This window comes from Rhamphochromis sp. 'chilingali' (genome assembly GCF_963969265.1).
Source record: "Rhamphochromis sp. 'chilingali' genome assembly, chromosome: 3".
NCBI lineage: Eukaryota > Metazoa > Chordata > Actinopteri > Cichliformes > Cichlidae > Rhamphochromis > Rhamphochromis sp. 'chilingali'.
In genome coordinates, this window is record NC_137931.1 from 1,640,871 (window position 1) to 1,666,800 (window position 25,930).

The following is a 25,930-nucleotide window of genomic DNA, read 5'->3' on the forward strand; positions in this document are numbered from 1 at the left end:
GCACCTTGTCGCTCTGTGACTTTCAAAATAAAAGCATTCACTCCAACAATATAATAGCCACTCATAAGTTTACAAAACACTTTACCAAATATTAATGAGGTCATTTACACTTAGTCCTCTGCATTTAACTCATTCACTCAGTGATGCAGTGGGCAGCTACCAATCCAGGATAGCCTCTGTTTGTTGGATTTGAACGCCCGCCCTTCGGATCATGTGGCATCTACATCAACACTTCTTTAAGTGATGATGTATGAATCCTGCTTTTGGGCCCAAACTACTCTGTGTTTATTAAGCCTGTTGTGTTGTTAAAATGTTTTGATGCTTATTATCTTGTTCTATTTGATCTGAACAAGCCCCTAAAAACAGTCAGTGATCACTGTCAGCCTAACCATCGCGAACCCTCACATTAACTTTTATCAAAAAAGTTAGCGTTCATCCTCCAGCTTCACTGTGTTTATGCTAACAAAGCTGTGTCGCTACGATCACGTAGCACATCATATATAGCAGCTAGCCCAACTTCAGTAACCCTGCAAACGTCACTGCTGTTTAGTTTTCTGTCTTCATTTATGTTGGAATGTAGGAGGAAACCAGCGAGCTAACTTCCTGCAAACTTCTAACTCCGTTAAATGTCATATATTCTGTTTTCATGGATGCCTGGATGTTACCCCTGGTAGAGCCACACTGATCATTTTATTAAAGATGAAAGAATTTAGACAGTTTGTGACTCTCAGTGATGCTGCAGAGTTCCTGTGACTTTGGGATCTGCAGCAGAGTTTGGACCTGGAAACGGCTAATGACATCAGACTTAAAGACCGGATAGCATCTCTATTGCTTGATGCATAATTGTGTTATGAATATTCATCCTTAATCCGTATAAATGGATATGGTTCAGAAAAATTATAGTAATTACAAAATGGTACATTTCAGGCTAGAATAGCAAAGGGGAAGCTGTCAGAGGAACGAAAGAGAAGGAGAGAAAAGATTAACAGCCAGCCTGAGTTGAAGAAAGAGTTTCTCATAAAGGGAAAGATGGAGAAATAGAGTGAAAGAGGGAAAATAAAGAACATCAGTGATCTGAAAGAAAGAGAAAAAAGTCAGAAGAGAAGGTTTTGGAAACAAGCACAGAGACAAAAGAAAGTCCAGCAGGGTCTAAACACACAACCACAGAGAACTTTAGGAATCAGGAGCAGGCAGCTACTTGCTGGTGAACCATTAAGATGCAGAACTTGACGTGTGCAAAAACAGAATTGTTATGATGCGTCTTGTGATATTACAAAGGTTGTTAAGGTTTAATGGTCATTTTGAAAGAAATAATATCTTGTTTTCTACTCGTGTGTCACCACCGTCAGATTTGTGTCACCACCGTCAGCTCCTTGTCAACTCCATAATATGGAGTTTTGGTTTATTTTTTTCTTTTGAAGAACCATATAGTTTCCTCTCTCATGATCTTCCAATAAAAATACGTAATTTTCTCAATAAATGTGTAATTTGCATGCTGCTAAATATGATTGTTTCTTATAGAGATTAAATACAAGCTTCTGAAAATATGTACGACTGTAACTCTAATAAGAAAAAGCCAAACAATCTTACTTTTAAACCTGGCATAATTAGTTTGAAAATGTCCATAAACAGTAGAACAGAGAAGCTGCTAATAGTCAAAAGAGCTGAAACAACTTAATTTAAAATATATATTTGTGTATTTCTTTGTGTCTGATGGTGTTGACTAAAACCTTGCACATCTCCAGCAAAAACATAAATCATTAAAAAATGTTACACCTGGAGACCAAAACATGGTGAGACAACTTTGTGTAACAATTATATGTAAATGTCCATCCATCCATCCATCCATCGTCATCCGCTTTGTCCGGGGCCGGGTCGCGGGGGCAGCAGCCTAAGCAAATGTAAATGTGTTTTTGAAAAATCAAAAAATACATTTTAGAAAATTAAAACCTGTTTAGTCCCTGATCTCAGGAATCACTGCTCCACGTTTGCAAAGCACCAAGTTTGGAGATTTGCAGTGAGATGCTGTTGGGCCAAAGCCCTGGGTTTTTTTTTTTCAATGTTGTCTGGGGTTTGGAGACATAACCTATGGAGTAGCAGACTAGGCTGCTGGTTCCCATCTTCAAAAAAGTGAAATGGTTGTCAGGCTGGTCTGACACCCTCTCTACATGAACTTCAGGTTACTGTTGAACTTTGAATGCAGAAAAAACTCAAACATCTTTTGGGAGTTTGGGGTAGATTCTCGATTTCTTCACATTGAAAGGAGCCAGCTGAGGAGGTCGGGGACTGATCAGAGATCTGTGTCCCTCTGGAGATTTTCTGGGTTCATCATACTGGGATTAGAAGTAAAAAACATGGATGGACAAATTACATTTATGAATGACTTTGTAAATAAGAGATTTTACTTTTTCACTTTGTCATTTAGGATTACTGAAAAGAAACTGGTCAAAAATGTGAATTTGATTAATTTAGAAGTAAACACTATAAAGTGTGCATGTGAAGGGGTTTGAGTAATATCTGAACAGCAAAGTTGTTGCTTTGAAGTAGCTCGGCTGGGGCATTTCTTTGTGAAGTTTGGTAATTCTCTCTGTGCCTGTGTGGGTGTTTCTCCTGGTGCTGTGCTTAACTCCCACAGGTCAAAGATATGTGGTTTGAAGCTTTTGAAGCACACTGAGCTTACATGTGATCAAATGTGCATCATAAGTATAATTTCCAGTATATAAAATCATTTTCTGTGTGGAAAAAGTGACAAGAAGAAAAATCATATACTCTCATTAGCACTGAAATGAATGAAATATCAAAAAAGAAAAAGTATGTTAAGGTGCAGTTCATCACAGCAGCATGAAAATGTTTGGCCATTCCTTTTTCATTTTATCATTCTGTACAGTGTGTGTGCAGCTTTTGTTAAATGCTGAAAAAGAGACATGCACTGATCGTACAACCTGGCGTCCCACGTGGAACCTGAGGGCACCAGCACCAACTCTCTGAATGAATCCTCCTGAGATTGAACCAAAACACGTGAGAGCTGCAGCTCATCCCTCATTATTGATGTGTAGAAGGCCCTGCAGGCCTTCAATTCACACTGTGCTGTGATTTCTTACTGTCAGTTTTTCTTTGTCTGCTATTTGCATGATACACTGGGGATAAGAGCCCTGAAGCTGGAAACATGAGTGTTGCACTCGTCTTCTGCTGCAAGAATATCATACTCTTTCTCTGTGCAAATATGTGTTACTGTCTAACAAAAAAAGAAGGGATAACACGGCAAACAGAAGTCTGCTGACTGATGAAACTGGAACAATTAAGAGGCCGTTCAAGTAGTTCTTCAATCAACACTCACTGGGACATATTCATGTTCAATGACAAGCGAGAAAAAAACTTCCTCTGCAGGATTTTTTTGACATGGCCCCAAATTAAAGCCCAGTAACGATTACTGAAACATCAATAATAGTTTAAAGCGCACATTCCCCTTGCTAATTAGCATGCCAGTGTCACCTCTTCTCCAACTCAATACTGTGACGGTGTGCATACAGATCAGTGGGTGTGAAGCTCTGCTAATGAAAACATTGGGCACCGTCATTAAAAGCTCTGGATCTGTTCATAAGGCTCGTCCATATATGATCGCATATCATCATAACCCACGGTTGATTAAAACCGTGACTACAGTAATTAATGTGTCATTATGAAGAGCACAGTTCAACCATATGCTGCTGTCTTTGACCTCTTTGACCAGTTAGATGAAGTTAGTGTAAAGTTAACTGAATTAGGCTAATTGTTAAATATGGATCTGTCGACTAGCCTGAAGCTCTGAGACATTTTTTCATTGCAGACTGTGAAGATGCTACAACACAGTGCCTCATGTGGAGCCTGGATGGGTAATTTAGAGTATTTTTTCTTCAAAAGTAATTAATATTTAATCCATGCTCTGCTTTCCTCTGCCATTTGCTAAGACCTTTTCATTCAGTTTGAAAGTACTGCATCACCAAGAGCTAGCTGATTAGGGAGAGACTATTATCCCCAGCACATTATGTGATATAATTTTATTATGATAAACATATATGCAAATGTTCAAATGTTTTGGTTAATAAGATCTTAAGTTTAAGAAAAAATGTTTTTTCTTCTTGCATGCACGTTGAATGGGCTCCCTGCTGTGCACAGGCCCATCTGCACTGCTTAGAATAATGCCCACTGGATAATCAGACTAGAAGCAATGTTTGAAAAATAATAATTTGTTTTGCAAGTTCGGTTTTAACAGAAGACATAACTGCAACACTGATTACGTGTCTATTGGAACATAGTGCAAAGTGATCGAAACATGCCTGTTTGGAATAGTGTGACTTTCAGCATGAGTGAGTGATTGGAGTCATTCATGGCAGAAGGGACAAGAATGTCAACAATATGTATCGTTTGACTGCCACAATGTAGCTATAGTTGGAAATACTGATCTTTAAATCGCTACTTTTGACTGTTTCCTTGTCTCGAGGGGTCACAGCAGCTGTTTGATTTGGCGGTTTTACACTGGATTCCCTGCCTGACACAACCCCAAAGCAGATTTGTGTCTCCAGCAGTTGAACCAATAACTTTTCACAAATGTAATAACCACTCCACCATCAATCAACATATATAACATGATCTAGGTTGATATTGTGTGTTATTCTAGCATTTAATGTTACTAAGGTTAGTTGTGGAGTTCCAAAGGGTTCCATGCTGGGTCCAATTGTTTACACTGTACATCATAGGTGTCAAACTCTGGCCTGCGGGCCAAATTTGGCCCACAGCCTAATTACATTTGGCCCGTGAAGCCATACCAAATTACTATTAGAGCTGGCCTGCTGGTATTATACAGCTAATATATATATATATTGTTTAGTGTTAAGCTTTGCTTGTTCCATATTCAGTTTTTCAGCAAAACTTGTTTGAGTCCATAAGAAAAGATTCATTCTTATATCTAGAGGAAGATTTTTTTTTCAGTAAATATTAATGTTAGCTCGCGACTTTGTTCCAGTTTTGAATTTTGGCCCACTGTGTATTTGAGTTTGACACCCCTGATATACATGCTTCACCAAGGCAGAAGGAGGCATAGCATCAATTACCTCTAGGCTAGACTATAGTCCTGAATAATCTTGAATAAACAGGCCCCATCTTATCTTAAAGACCGCATAGTACCATATCACTGCAACAGAGCGCTTTGCTCTCAAACTGTTACTTGTGGTTTCTGGGATATTTAAAAGTAGAATGGGAGGCAGAGCCTTCAGCTCTCAGGTCCCTCTTCAGTAAAACTAGCTCCCAGTTTGGATTTAGGAGACAGACACCCTTCTGTATTTTTAAAATGAGGCTGAAAACTTTTCTTTTTGATGAATAATATGTAGGACTGGATCAGGTGACCCTGAATCTTCCCTTAGCTAGGCTGCTGGGCGAGTATTTCTTCTTTCCTCACCTTTTTTCACTCACTATATATTTAGAAACCACTCTTAATGTAATCATTAATTATTTTTAATTTCATCCACAGTGTGCCTTTTATCCTGTTTTCCTCCCTTCAACCCCAACAGTCACAACACATGGCCCTACATATAGTAGCAAAGCATATAGTTAGGGCTGGATCAGGTGACCCTTTACGAATTTCTTTAACTAAATCCTTAGTTTGCATTTTAGACGTCATTCCTACAAGACTGCTCAAAGAAGTTGACGATTAAATAATGCTTCAGTTTCAATTATGTTTAATGTATCTTGATTAGCAGACTCCATGGCTGGCTTTTAAGGTGGCAGCAATTAAACCATTACTGAAAAAGCCCTTATTTGATGCAGCTGAGTTAGTTTATTATAGATGGAATTTCTAACCTGCTTTTATTAAAAAACAAATTCTTGAAAGAGTAGAAATAAAATGGTTAACTTATAATTTGCAGAGGTTTATTTGAAGAGTTTCAGTCGGGATTCAAATGTAGCAGAGAAACGGCACTAGTGAAGCGTCTCGACACCAACTCTCTGCCATCTATAATCCAGTTTTGAGATCCTTCCCAGACGCCTTAACGCCCACTCACATCCTGGGCCATCTGACCTCAGGAATTCGCATGATAAGGTGGGGCCAGGTTTCACAATGAGCTCACCCGAAACTCTGGCTGATTGGGACCCACACCCAGTTTCACACCTTGGCTCAGGCGATTAGAGGATCATCAGGGGGTCCTTTGTCCCTCTGTGGGGGGAAACTCCCACTAGGTTTATATCTGGGACTCTCCACCATTTGACCTTAGAACTGAAGAAGCTTCTCTGATGAGAGGTGAAACGTCTTCAAGCAACTTAAAGAAGTCCAGACGCTTTTCTTTGCAAGCTCCTTTGACTACGATGACCTGGATGCCTGAGAACCTTCACAGACATGTCTCGATGCATGCTCAATCGAGAAGTTCATCTGGACGTAACGTTTTCTCCCACGTTATGTCCAGATTATAGAATCAACTTTCTGGGAGCACGAGTTAGGTTAAGCTTGAAAATGGATTCAGTGTTCTTTGCCCTACAATACAAAAATGCTTTGAGGTGACTCATGGGCAGAAATCTGTGCCATCAGAAACTGGATTTGAATAAATTAAATTTGAACCTGAATTGTAACTTGAATAAATGCTTTTACAAACTGAATATGAATTAGCCTAATTTGAAATTCAATTTATTGGTTTGAAAATGATCATCACTGAATTGAAATTGAATTTTATATTTTGAAAATGAATTCATTTGCTTTGAAACCGTATTTTATCCTTTAAAAATTTAGCTCTCGAATAATTTCAGATTCACTTCTCACCGTTCAGTTTCAGTTCCAAAATTCAGTTTTTTGGGACTTGCATCCGGTTCTGGTTCAAGAGTAATCGAGGGCAGATTAATAGAACTACATTTTACTAGCGGACCGAAAGTGTTACTGACGGGAATCTACAGCGTCTTGAGCTGAATTAAGACTTCAGAAGTCATTCGTCATGTCGACTGACCAGCGGATAAACTCTCAGGTTGGTAATCCAACCAACCATCCAACCTGACCGGTGGATGGATGGATGGATGTTTCAGTATTTGCTTTGCTTTCTTTGTGTCATGGTCTTGGCTAGTTTCAGCTGTGTCTTGGAGCGCCTTCTCATAATTCCCTATATGTAGGGTAACTGCATGTAATATGTAATTATAAAAGAATTTAACGGCCTATTTCTTTTGTAGTTTTTTCATGTTTGCCATTTGTCCTTCTGTGGTCTTTCCCTTTACTGTGTCATAGACATCTCCATACAACTTAATTAAATGTTAGAAACGTGCAGGTTAAACTGAAAACTAAAGCATTGACATTTCTTTAATTCCACACTTCGCGACAGATCACAAACGCATATGCACATGAAAAAATCTGTTTCACAATAAAGTGCACAATCAATACATAGGTTTTTCACTTTTGATCAATTAAAAATGTACTATTTTAGAGTTGCCACTCTTTACAATCATATCTCTTAATCACACTGTTCCGGTATAAAAATGACAGTCGGTCTCCCACCCCAGCACCAAGGTGCTTTTTTTAAATTTACACGGTAGGCTTAATTACTGATTTATATTTCTCTAATTATTTTTACCTTATTTTATTTTATTATTTTTCTATTTAATTAAACATGCCTTTTCAAGCTTAATCCCAGCAAAGGATAAAAATATGGAGTAGAGAACAGGGTGCTAGTAGTAGACCAGCCAGTTCTGGCATTCTCTGTGTTTGATCTGCATGCTGCTGAGCAATGAGCACAGGTCCAACTAAAGGATTGTGGGACCTCATGCCACTGTCATGGAGTTTGTTTCTCACAGTTCTAACTGGTGTCACAAACTGGGCTGCACGACTATGACAAAAACCTGCAGATGCATCGAAATGTTGTCCAGAAAATGATTTTATTTTAAGTAAACAAAACAAAACAAAAACAAGAAACCTTACACAAACCATGGCATGTGTAGTCAGTACAATCAGTGGTATAGAGGAATCCATGGGTGGAAGAATGGTGCATGCAATGTTGTTTAATGCTAAACCAAACTAACCCAAACCAAAGGCTACTAAAATCCAGCAGGGTATCTCAGGGGAAGCATCACCTAGCAACCCCAGGTATTGCAAGTGTCACTAATTGGGAACGGGAACTCCCAGTTAGTGAGTTGGGGGTCTGCATGCAGATGAGACACACAAACAGGCAAAAAGGAGTCGTCAATAGGATCTCTGTCCCCTGATACCAATTAAACTTCTCGGAAAAGAAACTATCACCCTCTTCATCTGTTCGCATCAGCCCAGCTCCTACACCCACATAACTTGCAGCTACCATCAAAGGCTTCTTGGCAATCTGCTGACAACGCAGTTGAGCAATTTCCTGGAAAGCCAAACAGCATCACTTTATAAGAATACATCCCGGATGGAAAAATAAACATTGCCACTTCCTGTGCTCTTCGAAAAGGGAACCTGCTAATAGCCTTTCAATAGATCAAACTTGCTGACATACTTAGCCGCACCAACCTGGTTCATACTGTCCTCCATGCAAGGCAATGGAAAGGAGTCTGGTCTTGGGACCCTGTTCACCTATCCAAAGTCAGTACAGAACCTAGGTGTGTTATCACTTTTAGGCACCAATTAACATGGAGATGCCCAGCTATATGAAAAAGGCCAACCAAGGTCATGTTTAACCATGTATTCCACCTCAGCATCCAGATATTCACGCTTCTTGGGAGAAACTTTATAAAAATGCTGTACATCCCCAACATATATACCATGCTGTGCCCAGTCTGTCAAGAAGGCACATCATCAAACAAACATGAATACTATTAGTTTAATGGCCCAGAAGACATCCCAGATTCCAAAGAGTCTCTTCAGGCACCCAGACAATAACCCCTCACCTGGTTCAAGAACAACGTCGTTCCCTTGCGATGGCATTTATTGCACCAGCCACAAAAACAGGATACACAATTGTCTCCTTTTCTTGGGAGACAGGACAGGATTTTTTTTTTGGGCTCTTGATGAAGGTGGTCACACTTTTCTCCCTCTCCCTTATCTTTCCTGCTTGGCTTCTCATGTCCTAGTCTTGTCTACTTTTCTACTTTTACCCTGGAAGAGTCTCACGGTCTGTTCTACAAAACCTAAAAGACGAATTATGGATTTGATCAACTGGTCCCTGAATGCAATTGACACCCTCTTCTCAACGAGAAGCCTGCGTTCAGGAGAGCCTGAGTGTCCAGAAGGGACGTTCCCTGTCAGATACACGAAGAACGGGTGGAGGAACTGAAGGGTCGTGTGCTTGGCGGGACTGTCGATCGAGGACATTGAAGACATCTACCTTTTCTAAACCATGATAACAGGGTTCATGCTGATCGGAGCTGGCTTGACCCTGGCTTATTGAAGATTAAAGAAAGCGGAAACGGCTGTTCAAATCCCCACAAGGCTGCCCGCTGTGATTGAAACAGCCGTGGCTTCTCAAAATGTGCTCATCGAACGCAGCACGGACAAGATCGTGGAAAAGCTCGAGGCTGTCATGAGTCAGGCTATGCTCTTTGAGCACAGATTTGATAACATCTTAGAGAAGCTCACGGCTCCCCAACAGGAGATTGAGAGACCAGTGAGATCAACTGTAAAACTGACAAGCAGTTGTTCGCACTAAAGGAAAACCACCATCACTTCATGCGGCTACCATATCTGCGCCAGCTGCAGCCTCAAGGCTGGAGTTGGACAACAAAAAACTTTCTCCCTGATAACAGACTGTGTTTAGACTCTTCGTCCCCATCCCACGTCCCCCAACGTCCCCCAAATGCCTTCGAACGCTTATCTCCAAGGCCGAGGTCAGACGGCGGATCTGGGCGCAGCGTTGGAAGAATAGCTGCAGTGAGGATGGCTGTGTCTACAATTTGCTCACCTCTCACCCCCTACCCACCCCCATTACTTGTCATGTGCTTTCATGGTGTTGTGATGTGGAGATTTCTGTGCTTTCTGTGCAGAGGAGTTATTTTTTTGGTTTTCTGTTCTCACACTGACCTCCCACGAGGAGCCCAGTGTGAAAAGTCTCCCTTTCCCCCCTTCCTCCACTTGCCCATTGTATTGTACACTTCATTGTTCTTCCAGTTATTACCTGCCTGTCTTCCCATGTTGTCATGGTCCTGGGTCAGTGACCCAGTGTTTTTTGTTTTGTATTATTAATCTTTGATTTCATGATGTATCTTTGTTAGTTCTTAGGTTTTGGTTCTGTGTTTTTATTATGCCTCTAAGTTCAGTCAATGTATTTCCTGTTTTATTGTGAATGTGTCTTACGCCTGCGTTTTCAGTTTCAGTTTGTTGCCTGTCTCGTCAGGTCAGTTAGGCTGAGCTGTGTCTCCCTCTGTGTGCATTTATAGTGTGTGTCCTCTTGTGCTCATCACTGGTTCGTCTGCGTTATTCCCCTGCGTCTCCCTGCGTCTCCATTTCAAGTTTCTAGGTTTCAAGGGTTCAGGTCTGTTTTTGGTTAGTTTTTCCCAGTTTAGGTTATTCTTAGGTTTTGTTTCATGCCTACTTCCTGTTTGTTTCTCCTATCGTATTAGTAAAGCTCACTCGCTTCAGAAGCTGCCTGCATCTTGGGTCCTTTATTAAAACCCACATGGCTTGCCCCATTACCCGTGACACATGTGATGTCTGTGCTATGTATGTATGGTCAGGAGGGTCCCACACGACACACACTGCAAAAGCAAAATCTGTTCAGTCCTACCACTTTCCTGCCTCGGTCACACGTTCAAATAGCTCCCACCTTTGTTTTTCCTTTTCATGTGACATTTGCAACAACATTAGCTCTTTCTGCTGCTCAAAAATCAAGTTTCCTGGTGACACTCCCAGTAGCTGTATTAATGGCTGACCAGTTCCCTTTTCCCCAGCCACCAACACTCCTTTTTCAACCAACTGCAACTAAATCTTAGAATTTATGTCGTCTTTACGACACTTATTACCAAGAACATTCAAATCAAGTTCATACTCATCTACAGCTCTCAAACGCTGGTCTCTTTAGTGCAATTATCCAGCAACATGGCGCAGCAACATATTCCTCTGTTCCTTCCATGACTCTACAAGGAGCAGGCAGAGAAACAGAGCAGCATGTCTTTATCCTGTCTTCCTTCTCTCACCCCAACCGGTCGCAGCAGATGGCCCCGCCCCTCCCTGAGCCTGGTTCTGCCGGAGGTTTCTTCCTGTTAAAAGGGAGTTTTTCCTTCCCACTGTCGCCAAAGTGCTGCTCATAGGGGGTCATATGATTGTTGGGTTTTTCTCTGTATCTATGAAGCGCCTTGAGGCGACTTATGTTATGATTTGGTGCTATATAAATAAAAATGAATTGAAATTGAATTGAATTGAATTGGTTGAGACAGCTCTGCAATGTTGCGTGGAGATCCGGGGCGGTACCTCTGGACTGGCAGACCAGGGTGGTGGTTCCCATCTTTAAGAAAGGGGACCGGAGGGTGTGTTCCAACTACAGGGGGATCACACTCCTCAGCCTGCCTGGGAAAGTCTATGCCAGGGTGCTGGAGAGGAGAGTCCGTCCGTTAGTCAAACCTCAGGTACAGGAGGAACAATGTGGTTTTTGTCCTGGTCGTGGAACACTGGACCAGCTCTTTATCCTCTCAAGGATACTTGAGGGTGCATGGGAGTTTGCCCAACCAGTCTACATGTGTTTTGTGGATTTGGAGAAGGCATTCGACCGTGTCCCTCGGGGTGTCCTGTGGGAGTGTCCGGTGGGAGGTGCTACGAGAGTACGGGGTGTTTGGCTGCGGTTCATTCGATCCCTATACAACCGTTGCAAGAGCTTGGTCCGCATAGCCAGCAGACTCAGACACGCTCCTAGTGGGCTCCGCCAGGGCTGCCCTTTCTCGGCAAAGGGCAGCCCTGGCATCTGTCATGTCTCGTTACAGTAACTCATGTAACGAGTTACTGCCCCAAATGAAAGAGTTTAAGTGTCGGGGTTTTGTTCACAAGTTATGGGAGAAGGGAGCGGGAGATCGACCGATGGATTGGTGCAGCTGCAGTGATGTGGACGCTGCACCGGTCCGTGGTGGTGAAGAGAGAGCTGAGTGTAAAAGCAAAGCTCTCAATTTACCGGTCGATCTACGTCCCTACCCTCACCTATGGCCACGAGCTGTGGGTAGTGACCGAAAGAACGAGATCACGGATACAAGCGGCAGAAATGAGCTTCCTCCGAAGGGTGGCTGGCCTCTCCCTTAGAGATAGGGTGAGAAGTTCGGCCATCAGGGAGGGGCTCAGAGTAGAGCAGCTGCTGCTCCACATCGAAAGGAGCCAGCTGAGGTGGTTTGGGCATCTGACAAGGATGCCCCCTGGGCGCCTCCTGGGCGAGGTGTTCCGGGCATGTCCCACCGGGAGGAGGCCCCGGGGCAGACCCAGGACACGCTGGAGAGATTATATCTCTCGGCTGGCCTGGGAACACCTGGGTATTCCCCCGGACAAGCTGGAGGAGGTGGCTGGGGAGAGGGAGGTCTGAGCTTCTCTGCTTAGGCTGCTGCCCCCGCGACCCGGCCCCCGATAAGCAGAAGAAGATGGTTGAATGGATGGATAAATAAAACAAAACAAAAATAAAGAAACCTTACACAATCCATGGCATGTGTAGTCAGTACAGTCAGTGGTGTAGAGAAGTGCATGGGTAGAAGAATGGTGTAATGCAAAAGTAACCAAGATCCATCAGGGTGTCTCAGGGGAGAGCACCACCCAGTACCTTAGCTCTGAAGGCTTTTATAGAGCACCAGTACACTGGGCCCAGCTGCTGCCAGTGTCACTAAGTGGGAATGGGAACTCCACCCCTCCAATGCCTGCAGACAAGACACACAAACAGGCCAAAAGTAAGGCAGGGTGGAGTGGGTCATCACACTGGTGGCCCACTGGAGGTGATTTTGTGGGACTGACAGTGTTTTGTTTAATCCCTCATGCCCAGAGAAGCAGATGCCAGTTCTGTGACTGGGCTGATGCCCTTTTCCAGTCCTCTCCCACTCTCCTATGTCATGGTATCTCTACTACACTCTCCCATTATGGTGGCACTAGACTACCTGAATGGACGTCTCATACTACCAGTAGTGACAACACAGTAACAAAAAGCAAAACTGGAAAAAAATCAGTCAGGACTGATATGGAGAGGGCAATGCTGCAAACATTTTTCACCTACCTTTTTCTCAGGTACGTAGGTTTCATAGGCATGTTTGCCGTAACCAGCCTTTAGTGTTATTTACTGTATGTTTATAGCCTCTCAATGTACTGAATGTATGAAACACAGTATTTTTTAATGCAAGGGTAAAACTGAATTCTTGTCTCGTACTGAAAAAGATTCACTTAGGAACAAACCTTTACTTAGCTTCATCTCAGCTGATGGTTTGAAGCTCCTCTGGTCTACATCACCTGCTAAAATGATTTAATTTCACAGAAATTTCACCCTCACCACAATTAATCTGCATAAATCTCTGTACACATGGCTCCTACCTTGCACCCAGAGAGCCTGAAGTCTAATCATGAATTTAAGATCAACAGCTGAACATTCCTCTTGGCCTCCCTCAGTGATGGCAATCTGAAATGCTCCTCTGCTGTCTGTTTTATCTGTGTTAATATGGCTCATTACTCCCCGAGACTTGCTTTTAGCCGCTGGTGAGGAAAGATGTAGGACACCTTCAGATCCTCCCCATGTCCTATCAGCCTGCACTGCTCATCTCCATGTCCTCATTGGGAGAGAATATCAGCAGATGTGTGCATTTTAAGAACTGTGTTTATCCAGAGAGCGCTGCTGTGCTCGCTGCTGTTTTTCAGTTATTTCCTGCTCTCACACACTCTGTGCATCGACACCTGGGAGCTGCCTTTAAGTATATCACTCAGGAGCAATAGGATGGAAGCTGCTGAGCGAAGCAGGAGTGTTACTCATCACCTTTTCCTCCCACACAGTTCTTCAGCCACTGCTGTGAAATACAACATGCCAAGATGCTTGTAAATGCTCATCTGGCTGTCCTGAAGAAGAAACAATGCACTGGCAAAAAAAGAGGCCAAGAAGCCCTGCATTTCTTCTTATTGCTAAAATATTTACATTACTGATTTGTACTTTAATACTATTTTTGCTTCCAAATACTAGAAATCATAGAAAGAAATACTAAAGCGGGAAACAAGGATCAACAACAGGCTACAATGAGCTGCCTTATTTCTAATGTTGCATGTCATCAGATGATTTTGGGTTACAGATTTGTGGTCGTAACTGAGGGTGTACATAGGGAGCTGAACAGGATACAGCTGCCCCACCCCTGCAGTGTATCAAATCCACAGTGGTCAGGGACTTATGTGATTGATCAGGGTGAGCTTTACTACACTGGAGTTGGACATGTACACTGAATTGACTTCACCATCAGCAAGAAGTATCGCTCTTGTCATCCTTTAGAGGCACGCGCTATTCTTTGGTTTGTATTTATGTGGCAGCGGTTTCCTACTATGGGTGGCATTGTGGTGTGGTGGTCAGCATCATCACCTCACAGCGAGAAGGCCGCTGGGGTTATTTCCGGATACTCAGTTTCCTCAGTCCAAAAACAGGCAAGGGGTTAGGTGAATTGGTGAGAGTGAATGACTGTCTCTTTGCATCAGCCCTGTCACCAACTGGCAACTTTTACAGGGTAAACTCTGCTGCTCACAGCAAAATAATGAGCCCGAAAACAACACAAAGCTTTCCAACAAATATAGGAAGATGTGAGAATATCCAGGACTGCTGGATACGCAGAGTTCCTACAGTCACCAGAACTCAGGTGACTGTGTTGGAACTCTTATTGTGGCACTGAAACAAAAGCCAAGCATTATTACTGGAATAACATTGTTTATAATATGGCTTATTAATTAATATGGCCACTAATTTTCCACAATTTCCGTTCACTGTCCTAGCCACTCGCCTAGCTTGGGAGTCTCTGCAACTAGTGCTCCGATTACCACTGGGACCACTGTTACCTTCACCCTCCACATCTTCTCCAGCTCTTGTCTGAGCCCTTGGAACTTCTCCGGCTTCTCGTGTTCCTTCTTCCTGATGTTGCTGTCATTCAGTATCACTACATCTATTGGTTTTTGTCCATCTGCATCTGGAAGTCCCACAGGACATTAGCTCGGTCATTCTCCACCACGATCGATCGATAGATAGATAGATAGATAGATAGATAGATAGATAGATAGATAGATAGATAGATAGATAGATAGATAGATAGATAGATAGATAGATAGATAGATAGATAGATAGATAGATAGATAGATAGATAGATAGATAGATAGATAGATCAAATCAAATCAAATCACTTTTTATTGTCACATCACATGTGCAGGCACACTGGCACAGCACATGCGAGTGAAATTCTTGTGTGCGAGCCCCACAAGCAACAGAGATGTGCAAACACAACAACACAAACGAGCAAAATACAAGAATGGCCAACCTGAAACTAATAAATATATGTACAATATATAATAGTGTATGCATTTCTGGATGTGTATACTAAATATTTTCCTACGTGTGTGTGTGTGTGTGTGTGTGTGTGTGTGTGTGTGTGTGTGTGTGTGTGTGTGTGTGTGTGTGTGTGTGTGTGTATACACATTTTTACAAATTAAATAGTAAAAAAATAAAATAAAATAATAATAATAATAATAATAATAAAATATATAAAATATACAGAGTTGAATATGTGCAAAACAAGTGGCATTTATATACAGTGTGGAGTGCATAATGTTGAAGATAGATAGATAGATAGATAGATAGATAGATAGATAGATAGATAGATAGATAGATAGATAGATAGATAGATAGATAGATAGATAGATAGATAGATAGATAGATAGATAGATAGATAGATAGATAGATAGATAGATAGATATGGGGAGATTGAAAATGGAGCACAGAATCACTGCTGAAGGTGTAAAAGCTGGTTTCACACTATGGTGCACAACAAATAGGCAGTGGTGAGTTGTGCACCTGAACTGAGTGCTAACCAGAACGCTCAACACTTCAGTGAGAAAAGGGCTGGAAGTCACACTTAATCACAGTTTGCAGAGCTTCCCACCTTTACACTTTACAGTAAATTATGGTTCATAACTTATAATGGAGACCCCGGGGATTATAATCGCCTAAAAGACAAAGAAAAACACAAGCAGTTGCTCTACACTGATAGGAATTGTTATTACTTTTGCTGAGTCATGAATAATGGATTGAGTTGCTGTATAATCTCCGGGTGATTACTACCCAAATCAGCAAGGAGGAAAAGGTTTGAAACAGAAGGTGCTGAAGGAAACAAGAAGGAAGCGGCACTTGTGTCACAGGGCGACCGGCATTATGCAGCATCAGCCTTCCCTCTAATCAACCCAGGCTTCCCTATAGCAGCTGTGACATAACCGCCTTTTTAAATTACATTTTATTGTTTGCAAATCCATCCACCTTGACCAAGTGTACTCTGCCAGCACACAGAGGTCTGACTAGAGATGTGGAGGATCGCTATAGCAACACAACTGTAGGATGTTTTATGTCCGCAGCAAATTCAGGCTGCTATCCACTCCATGGATGGATATCGGTAACATCTCTTAGACAAGTGATTGTATTACAGCGACTGACGGGACTAAAGCACATCTATTTCAGAGCACTATTCTTTGGATTGTGTTAGAGAGCTGAATAACAAGCAGATTCAGGAGGGCACAAAGAGCAGCTGCAGAGCAACTGCTCCCCCATATGACAGTAGATGGTACTACAGTGTTTCAGAAGACACACCTACGCATCAGATGTAATTCAGTGCATGTGCCTAATGACACACACGTGCCTGTTACAAATGTCTAAGCTTAAAACGCTGTTGACATTTGTGACATAACACATCTGATGAATACAATGAACACAAAAAAGGTAGCATTAAATTAAAAGAATTTACTCCACTTAATGTAAAGATGTCCTGTCCTCTGGTTTAATGATCTTACTGATTTTAAAGTTTAGCAGAGCTATTCACACTGCAACAGGAAGCTGAAAGACACGACAGGAAATGGATTTAGTGGGAAAATGAGCAAAGATAGTAAAATGAAAGTTAGTATATGTTCACAATTTGTTACTAAGTTTTAAATGCAATGATGTCACAGCTGAGTATATTGCCCCAAGCACACAAAATATCACACAAATTCTTCTGTTAAGCAACTTTTACACACACACACACACACACACATTGAACGTGGTGCAGAAATTGTGATATAAACTCCTGAGGTGAAAAAAAATGTGTCAAATGAAATGCCATTTTGTAAAGAAAACTACACCGCTGAGCGGCAGGTTGACTTTTACAGAATAGTAGCCTAACCTTTTGGGGTCAGATTCACAGGAGAATGGAAATAGGCGAGAAAAGGGGCATCTGCATTCTGGTTGGTGTGCGAGAGAGGCTGTTCTTCTCTGACAGAGCAATGTCGAAACTCTCATCTAAAAATAACCTCATTGGATAAGACTTTGTTTGAGGAATAAAAATAATTGGCATACGGTCCAAACAGTTTATCACATCGTCTCATTGGTTACTGATGGTACAGCAACATCATGCAAGCTGAAACATTAATTGCAGTCATAAGGAGTGGCTAACTTTCTTGACTTTAATGGTTACTGTAAGTTTCTTTTAGTCACAAATAATTCAAACCAAGCCCAGCCTGCTCACTGCCAGGTACATCTGTTTAGTCAAAGTCACTGGCGCACATTCAGGAGGCCTGTCAAATACTGACTTCTAGTAACAGTGAGATCTGTGCCAGACCAGTACCAGTGGGTAAATGATCATACAGAGCTAATGTTGTCTAAATGTTTTATCCAAACAATAATAATAATAATAATAATAAACAAACCAAGCTAACAAGCAGCTTGTGGTGCCTTAAACTAGCGAGTGAAAGCAAATGTAAAAAGAATCTGTTTGTTTTGTCTGCAAAGCAAAATCTGTGGGTTGCAAAGTGGTCTGCAGCAATAGGCAATTTAAATAATGGAATAAGCTAAGCTATCAGCTGAGCTCCCTGACAAGCTTTGACTCTTATGAACTAATATGATGCTAGATTTATAATTGACATAAAGCATCTCTTCTAGGACTAATTTCCACAGCAGACATGCAGGAAGTCCATGGCGGCCATGTCGGATTGCTTTGACAGACCAGTGATCTGCCTGTGTCTGACTGGACATTCACGTTTCCAGACCAAATAAATCATTTGTTACAAGTGTCCTGTTTTATTGTTGCGACTGAGAATCCTGGGACATTTCTGCTGGAACTCCACAGTGCATCTGCTCACGTATCAAGAGCCTGCACCCTGTTGGAGATGTCCACAGATCACCCTGCAGTCCTTCACACATAACTGTTAGGATCTAGTCCCATTTTAGAAGGTAGCGTAGTGTTCCAGATTATTTTCCAATGACTTAATGTGTTTCAGACACAGACGATAACTGGAGATGCATTCAGAGGTGGAAATAAAGCTACAGAAAAATTAACCGTGTCTATGGGTTTGACGTTGAAAACATGGATTATCAATAACCCGTACACGGAGTTCCTATGGACATCAACACTACACGTTCAGTAGTGGTGTGGAAAAAGAGACATCGCCTGGCAACAACAAAAGAACCCTTCAGTGCACCATAAATGACTCCAACGTCACTTTGTGCAGTGGGCTAATGCACCAACCTGCTGTGGAGCACAGTATGTTCTTGACAAACTTACTGAGTTGATAACCACCTTCATGTGGTAGGATAAGTAAATTCTGTTGATCTGGCTTTGTAGTAACAATCATTTCTCTTGGAAAGCAGATCCACCAGAGACGCGCTGTCACGGCTGAATTCTGATTCGTTTTGATCCAAATAGATTAGAGTCAGAAATATTAGAATCATCGTGGACTGTCGTACTGTCCCGTTTATATCCAAAGCAGTTACAGGATTGCACTTGTTGTTTAACTTGTGATACACACTGATTGTCATCGCGCCTCAGTGATAGTGTAGTGATACAGTTTCCATTATTTTCTGCAGTTTTCTTCACCAGCTTTGGCCGTGTTGCTTCCAGCCTCTATTTTAGGATCGTAGGATTAGGCTGTACTTGATGTGGGATCATTTGCAGCTATATCTGCAGAGATTTGCGATTCATCTTCTGCCAACACCCCGTTTAAATATGACTGCAGCTGTCGGCTTAGTGCAGGCAGGTAATGAAAAAGATATCACAGACCCAAGATGACTCCTTGATGTCAGTGGTTGGGAGTACATGTAATTATTCTAAATCTTAAAGGAGCTTCAGGTAATTCAACTGATTCCAGTCGTTCGTTTTTCTCCAGGTTTTGTATTTACTAACACTGAAATTACAGTTTTATGCCATCAGAGGAAAGAATGATGATGATCCATCTCCAGCTCATCAGGTGTTCCAAGGCCTTATTCCACTTATCCATTTCAGCATGGTTGAACTGGAGTCTATCCCAACTGTTGGCCAAGAGCCCTACTACTATTATTATTATGATGAAGATTACAAAGATGATGAGGATCTTAAAGATTGTTGTTGTTATAAGACAATTGCTTTTCCGCTTTAAGTGGAGCCCCTTTAATTTCCCACGTGTGACTAATAAAGGTTTCTCTTATCTTACCTTATCTTACTAAGTCTCATCCATTGTTTCCATCATGCTCCTCCTCACCTGTGAGGAGCCTATCACAGTGAGAACGTTCCTGGTTCAAACCTCGACTGGAGCCTTTCTGTGTGTATGTTGTGTGTTCTCCTTGTGCCTGCATGGGTTTCCTCCAGGTGCTGCATTTTCCTTCTATAGACATGTGAGATTCACTGACTCTGAGCAGAACATGTGAGGAAGATAGAGTGTTGTGTATAAAACATGTGGTTTAGCCTGAAGTACCTTGAATGGCCAAGAAGAGTGGAAGTGCTGTGTAAACGTGAGTACATTACATCCTGACCACTGTAAAGGCACACAGAGGTTTCCCGGGAATTGTTTGGAAAAATCAGTAAAAAGACACATTTTTATAATACGCACACTTGTTGCCTACATCCTCTGCCAGTGTCCTGTCTCTGAATTTGATGTGTGCGTATGTGTGTAACATGTACACAAAGAGAGGGAGAGCAAGCGAGGATGAGTCAAAATGCACTGAAATACCTTAACTCTTGTGTCTGAGGAGGAAACGTTGATTTCCTGCTGAGCTGACATAAAAACTGCTTTTATCAAATAAATTGCTTTAGTGAAGAAGTTTGTCTGGCTGCTTTTCTCTCATCTACTCTGTGCTGTTGTCATAGTTTGGAGTCGGTGCGAAACAGAATGACAGGTTCATCATTGCTCACATGCTACTCATGTGTTGTAACCAGGTTTCCCAAGTGGGGCAAATCGGTGTATTGCTATAATCCCCAAAAGGTACAGAGGGAAGATGGAGAGTTCTGTGTGTGATCAACAATGCACACTTTATAAGCAAAGATGTTGCCATTTCATTTCAGTAATGATCAACAAAGTCAAGACCATCACTGGTCTAAAAAATGAGAAAGCCTGATGAGGGAGGGAGTAATCTAACCAAGATAGTAGTGTGAGCACAGGTTTGACAAATCAAAGGAAGGCAGCTGAAAAAGACTTGATGTGTTTGTGATAAAAGTGCTAACTCACAATAACTCTGAAGGATCTTCAGCTTAATAACAAGCAGATCAACTCTATAAACCTGAGAAACAGGAGACCTGAGATGTGTAGGAAATAAACAGAAAGGATCATCTCCTGGGTGACTCATAGCCAATTATGACCAACAGTTTCTTCAGAGCTGTGAAATGCATATTGTGAGATTCAGACATTAAGCTCTTCAATAGATGTATTTCGACAATATGCAATTGATCTGATGCTAAAACGAAGCACGTCAAAGTCAGTTTGCTCAGATTTGTGTGTGTGTGTGTGCAGGTACACTATTTAAGACACTGGTGCTTCGTACTCTGTGCAGCAGTGACTGATTTCTATTCTTTCTATTAAGCTGTGCTTTGCTGCATTAAAAATGTGTTTCTGCTGCAGTAAGTCAAGTTTGTATTGTAGCGGGTCAGGGCTGTTTGGGGTTTGACAGCTATGTCCTGTTGTTCCAGGCGGCAGCGTTACGGTTGCCATGGTTACAGGGTGACGCGCTCTCTGCAACTGTGTGTTTCTGGGTGGCGAGAGCGCTTTTGTTGTTGTTGTTATGCTAAGCTACGTTGGGTTTGTGCTCCCTGGCTAACTCGGGGAAGCAAGACCGAATGACACCTCTGTCTCCTCCTTGTCTGAGCTCGCCACAGCATATTTCCTTTAAATACCTTTCCTTTCAGATTTTGTGATCTGATGAATAAACTCTTACATATACAAATGCAATTAGCCACAAAAATAACCGCAGCAGTGAGAATTTTGCTATTAAAAGGAGTCTTCTATATCCTGTTTAAAGTTTGCTTCTACAAAGCAACAGTAGATCCAACTCTAACAAATTCTAACAAATCGTAACTATTTTTCACATCCACACACAAAAACATCCACATACTGACAACGTTCATATTCATCCACTGCACTGAAAGATCTTTTAAACTGCTCTTGAAGGTTAAAGAAGTGAAAAAAGGGGAGTCTTCACTTCCTAGAAGGGTTCCCTCTCATCAGTAATCATTATCCTCAGATGAGTCGTCGTGCACCTAGGGCTTGTTTTATGACATTAGACCTAAGCAGAGGCAACACAGATCATCTGATGACGGAATAAGTTTTATTTGTACAAATACAGACAGCTGTACATTAGCTATGCCACAGAACAAGGCTGTGCAGCAGCTAAATGTTTCCAAAGGAGTTTCCTTTCACGTTTCAGAAAATACTCATTTGGAGTCTCTTTTAATGTAATGTTAAGAGAGGAACACAGATTAGAAAACTGATCAATGTTTCCTGAGATTCATCACCGGGAATATGAAGTGAATAAAATTATTCCACCTTAATTTGGAGACAAATTTCCCTGAATTATGATCTTTGTCAGATGCTCTTCTTGAATATCATCAGGCCAAATCTGTGCAACAATGGGCATTCGTTGTCATTTTCTGTCAGGTAGTCACACTGTCATGACGTTCTCATGGCAAACGTTCCCTTTGTGAACGTGGTCGGGTTTTTGAATTCCATAAGCAGCGTCTCTCACAGCCCGCCATCACTGGTGGGACGCAGTAAGACGGTCATTTGGAATTTCTTAAATGATCCTGAGGGTTATGGAACAAAAACGTCAAGAGGAAAACCCCTGAAAATTTCACCAGCACTGAGTCGGAGGATCCAATTGGCTGTCCGTCAAGACACTGGACGATCCTCGACCCAAGTTAAGGCCGTTACTGGTGCCGACTGCAGCCCCATAACCATCAGACGTCATCTGAAACTGAAGGGCTTCAAAAACAAAAAATGTCTTCAAAGGCCTCGCCTCTTTGAACGCCACAGAACTGACTGTTTGGACTTTGCAAGAGAGCACCAAACATGGGACAGAACTTCCCACTACGAAACCTAGTTACTCATCTTTGTATATGGGATAACTAAAGAGTCTGAGAGGGATGCTTGGCAGCAGTGCACTCAGTGAAAGGGAGGAAGTGAGTTACTCATGGAGAAACCTGCACGCTTGGATAGGCTGAAATGGGCCAAACTGGCAGGTGTTACATGTGATGGCTGTCCAAATGTGACAAAAAAAAATTGGGCCTTTTGAAGTGGATCAAAAAGTGAGTGAAATTAAATGAGAACTGAAACTGATCGTTTTTGCTCTTATTATATACCAGAAGGTGTTAAAAATGAACCATCTTGTTGATGTTTTAGCTAAATTAGCTAACTTCATCAGGGACAGAGGACTGAATCACTGCTATACTGTTGCACTTTTGGAGGGACACAAGAGCTTGGTGACAAAGCCACAGATGACAGGTGGCTCAGCCCGAGAAAAGTGTTTAAAAGAGGAGAAAGAAAAACAGTCCTTAGAAGGTACAACACAAAAAGAGTTTAAACCCTAGTGGGAGTTGAGCCACTACTGATCATGTGCCAGACAGTTGGTATCACAGGCCACCCTGTGATACCAACCAGCCAAGATGGTCGTTCACAGTGGACATCGATGCTTCTTTCGCTCCACTTTAAAACCATTCGTCTTCTCTGCCCAAAAAATGTAAATAGTTTTTCAAACTTACTGACAGTGTCTGACACTCTTAATCACAATGGTTATTTTATTTGCTTGCCAGAATGCCAATATTTGGGAGAACATGTTTTTGTAAAAACTAACATTACATAGACTTCATTGCACAGCAGTTACACTGTTCGTGGTTGAGGTCGGGATAATCACCAGTGGTGACTCAATCTCAGACGGTCATTTTTTGCATCAACTTTGAGTCTAAACTGGAATTATTATTTGTAAGTATGTAAAAAGGAACACAAGGCATGGTTATTTAATCAAACTAAAGAGCTTTCATACACACTGCAGTCTGTTTTCATTTTGAGTTGTGAAGTGGACACATTATACAAACGCAAATGCATCAAAAATATTTTGAAAGTTTAAATCAAATCTCAGTCAAACGACTCTGAAATCCATGCAAGCTGAATCTGTACTTTACAGTTAATCAAATGAAGCCATTAACAGTATGTCTGCAGGGAAAGGACCTGTGAGCTGCTTAGCATATGCATTTCTGTGCGCTTCTAATGACTGCTGTAGCTAATTATGCAGGTTTTCCTGGTCAGCATTTCCAGGCTTACTGTGATCAATGGAATTATCAGGAGAACATCCCACTTTGACCAGAGGCCTAAACAACACACTGGAATGGTTAATGTCAGTCTGTGTGGTCTCTCTGGGTACTGATCATGCATTGCCCGTGGAACTGTGAGGGAACTTGCTGAATGCTCTCATCCTGTGATTGAGCTCTGACATTAAAAACAAAATGCCTCGTAGCCTCCTGTTTATAATCAGTTTGTATGTTGTTCAAATTAGTCAGGACATGGAATCTGTCTCCTTAGTGACTTACATGCCCTGAGGCATACAAGCATGAAATGCTGTTATGTGTCATGCAAGAAAAAAGGATCCCCAGTGAAATTAGAAATGTACTAACATCTCTGACTCCACTGGTTTATTTTAAGTAAGAATCAGGCTCGCAGACAGCAGATCCGTTCTGGCAGAAAACAAACAAAACTGCAATTTTTAAAAAGCTCACATGTAGACAATCTTTAATGGCAAAGCGCAAAAGACAAAGGTTGTTTTGCAGATGAACTTCTCATCCTTGAAATAATTATTGGATATCAAGGAGCAAAGTATTTGTCAGAGTTAGTCCGTAGATTTGATTTTATCTGGACTGGATTCAAACCCAGCGCAGTCTTGCTGTGACTACAGTGCTAACTACCACACCACCTCGTCAGTATCTGAGCAGATCTATGGCTCAAACTGTGGTCAAAATTATTTTGTACTTGTAAATCAACAAACAACAAAAACAAACAAACAAAACAAAAACAAATTGGTGTTTGTGTAATTATTTTACAAATCTTTTTTACACACACAAAAATTCTCATCTATGAATGCACAAATATAAAATTTCAGATATTTTTGTTTACAAGGTTACAAGGTTGTGAATAACATGTACATTTATAACGCACTGAAAGTGTTTAACAGAGCTGTGTATAAATGAAAGCCAACAAAACCCAAGTAATTTTAAATAGATTTGTGCTTATAAAGTGGTGCTCAGTACTCTCATTGACCCAGTTACACACATTCATACAGCTTAGTTTTCTGTGCATAACACTTACTAACCTTGACACACACACACACACACACTGATGGATGGATGGATCAAGAGCAACTGGGCGTTCCCTACCTTGCTCAAGGCTACCCTGCCATGCAGACTGGAAGAGTCCAGCATCAATCGTTCATCTGAAGGTTTAGTCATGGACTGTTTTTCATATACAAATTCTGCATTTTGGCTTAAATAACGTCATGTTTCCTTTTCATAATGCATGAGAAAAATGCAAAATAATTCCTTTTATGCAGTAAAAAATAATTTTTATTATCAATTATTTACTTTTAAATCTCTTTTCCACCTAAATACTGCTGCAGTGTTTACCCATCCACAGGATTTAAATATTCTGCTGGCGTTGTTTAGTGTCAAGACCAGATCACAGTAAAGCCAGTTTAACACTTGTCTCTAACTTATCGACCATAAAAACAAAAACAATACCACAAAGCAATGATATAAACCCAGAGCGGTGGAAAAGGGATGGATGCACAACAAAGCAACTGAATGCTGTCTGGAGTCTCGTGGAAATAAAGTTGATGACTCATAAGTGTTTGGTTAATGGAGGGAGAGATATAGACAACAGTGAAGATGCTCTGTGAAAACTGCCTGAGCAGCTAGTGTGGAAAAAGTTCGCACAGCTGTACTAAAGAAGCTTAATGGTAATGTGATGAGGATGGTACTGTTTATTGTTCATCAAAGTCGCATGATATCTGCCCTTTTCCTTCGTGGTGCCGCGCACCTGTGCCGCGCACCTGTGCCGCGCACCTGTGCCCCGCACCTGTGCCCCGCACCTGTGCCGCGCACCTGTGAACAGAGGTCCCCTCTTGTCTTACATGTATGTTGATGTTGTGGTGGTCCCCAGTATATCCGCTGTATCATTTGCCTGCTGTCCTTTAATATGTGCAGAATGTTCTTTGATATTTATCTGGTTGCCATGCAACAGTAAAGCACCTGAATCAAGGTGGTCACAATGCTTTGGAAAAAATTTAGAAATTTCAGAAGGCAATAACCCAGACAAAGTCTGATAAAGAAGGATCTATAATACGAGATGTTTTGACCCCTCTGTTTGAAATGTACTTCAAAATTCTGGAGTGACCCTTTATTTCTGATGGATATATTTTTATGAGTTCACAGTATGAACAACAATCCACCTGCAAGAATACAATATCTTCAGGATCATGTAAATAAGAGCTCAGTAGAAAAAAAAATAGATCGGGTTCTCTGT